This window comes from Orycteropus afer, unplaced genomic scaffold (assembly GCF_000298275.1).
Source record: "Orycteropus afer afer isolate SDZICR_OR568_19922 unplaced genomic scaffold, OryAfe1.0 scaffold00018, whole genome shotgun sequence".
In the NCBI taxonomy this organism is placed as follows: Eukaryota; Metazoa; Chordata; class Mammalia; order Tubulidentata; family Orycteropodidae; genus Orycteropus; species Orycteropus afer.
In genome coordinates this window covers 3,004,916-3,007,321 of record NW_006921605.1, presented here as the reverse complement: position 1 = coordinate 3,007,321, position 2,406 = coordinate 3,004,916, and positions in this window count along the sequence as shown.

Sequence of the window (2,406 nt, the reverse complement as noted above, 5' to 3'; positions counted from 1 at the left end):
CGGCAGCCAGGGTGTGCAGCAGCCTCCTCTCCCAGCCTCTGGCTTGCCTGCCATCTGTCCGCCCACCCTGCACTTTCCTGACCTTCTGCCAAAGTGCAAGATGCCACACAGGCCCCGCCTCCCGACAGCGTACAGGCTTTGGACAGTTTGCTCCAGAGAACTAGGCTCCTCCCGACAGGAGGCCTCACACCTCTCGCACGCAACTCGAGCTGTCGCTGGACCCAGCCTGCAGTCACCACCTGGCCCCTCTGCACTGACGCGATCTTGTCCGGTCCCAAGACAGGAAGCACACGTGGGCGTGGAAGTTCCACCTGGGATGCTGTCATGCCAGCTCAGCCCAGTGGCAGGGGATTCTCTGAGAGACTGAGCAGGCTCAGAGCAGTCTAGACCGGCTCACTGAGGGAGCCGTGTATGTTCCTTTTACTGCTACCCCCTGGTTCAGACTTAACTATTCATCTGTTAAAAGTAGGGACTTGCCCTCCCCTCACGCTCACAGGTCCTTGCTGCACACTGGCTCCTCCCCACGCCACTGTGCAGACATCCACCTGGGCAGGTGTGTGGCACACCTGTCCACATGGAAGGGAGCTGGAGGGCCCATGGGCCTACCACGCGGGAGGACTTAGGGATGGAGTGTACATCATGGAAAAGGGTAGTGTCATGAGCATGAAACAGTCTCGACACCTCGGAGGGACCCACACCCGGGACAGGAGACTGCTGGGCAGGTGCGGGCTCTTCCAGGCCTGATCCCTGTGCGGTGGGAAACACAGAGGCCAGCAGTGCATGGCAGGGGCCGGACCAGGCCGAGTGTGGGCAGAACGGAGGCAGGGAAAGAGGCCCGAAGCCAGGCACACACTCGTAAAGAGGCTGGCGACTGTGGAGCCGACTGGACGGAGGTGGGGAAACAGGACCGGAGCCAGAGACGGGGGCGAATGAGAGCAGGACACGGAAGAGGCTGCCAGCAGCAAGGTGGGGCCTGGCAAAGACAGCAGGAGGCGCCAATGGGGGCCCCTCCCATTGCCCTTGAATCCACAGGAAGCATGACTTTGACGGTCCTGGCTCACTGGGCAGGTTACACCCACGTCCCCAGGGGGCCCAGCCCCTGCAGGGTCCCTGTGGTAGACTAGGAGGCTGGACTCCACAGAGGCTGCCAGTCACCACTGTGGACCAGGGAGAGGTCCGGGCCCCTCCTATGGGCCCGACAACGTAGTCTCTTTATAACACGGAAGGAGGTGGGGTCCTGACTGCAGCCTCTCATTTCCAGCTTGCATAAGCAAACCCACACAGGCTCTGGAAGGGGAGCTGACGGGAAGCTGCAGCCCGAGCAGCTCTCCGGCATTCCGGTCCCTCGGGGGGGCTCCCCACAACCAACACCAAGCACTGCCGTGGCGTCGACTGCCAGGGGCTTGCACCGCGGACCTTTCAGTTAGCAGTTGAGCCCTCAAGCCCTCAAGCATTTGTGCCACCAGGGCTCCATCGAAAAAAGTCTTCTGTTACGGTACTACGTTTTGGTTCTCGGTTCAGGGATGGAAAATTGCACTGATGAAGGGTAGGGTTGCACAGCCAATTAATGCAGTTGCTGAGGTAGATAACTCCTTGGAGAGATCAATCATGGGAGAATAGAAGGCTGTGTATGCACAGGGAGATGGCTGGGGGGCAGGAGTGCATGGGAGGGAAGGACACAGGGAAGAGGTAACCTAAGGGGAGGGAATGGGAAGACAGCTATTGCACTATGGGAAACTGCAGTCAATGTCGTGAGACAAAGTATGTGTGAACTGCTGTATGGAAGATGAATTTGCTCTGTAAACTTTCACCCAAATCACAATAAAAATTAAAAAAAAAAAAGAAAGAAAGCAAGCTTGCAAGCAGCCATTCAAGGTACAACACCTGGTCTTTGTCCTACTGGGGAAGAGGAAGGAGAGTCAGGAAGAGGAGGGGACAGAACGTGTGGCAAGTGCCTCCAGGAATAACTGCCTCCTTTGCCATGAGACCAGAAGAACTGGATGGTGCCCAGCTCCCATGACTGAACCTTTAGGTCAAAGATTCCATAGAAGAATCCTAATCAAAAGGGGGAAATTGTCGAACAGAATTTCAAAGTCCCAGGGAATCCAGAATTTCTCGCATCACAGGCTGAATGAACCCTTGAAACCACTGCCCTGATATAATCAGCCACAAAGATGCCCTGACGTCCTCTTAAAACTAAACAGCAGTTTAGCTGAGCCACTAACGAAGGTCTGCCTTAAACACTGTGCTCTTTTAGGAACTAGCCACATAGGTCAAAGTGACAACAGCAACACGAGGATCAGACCGGAAGCTTGGGGGCAGGGAGTTCATGTTAACAGGGAAGAAACAACTCAGAAAAGGAGGGTGCAGACAGCTGTACAAGAATTAATCCATGTCCCCGAACTG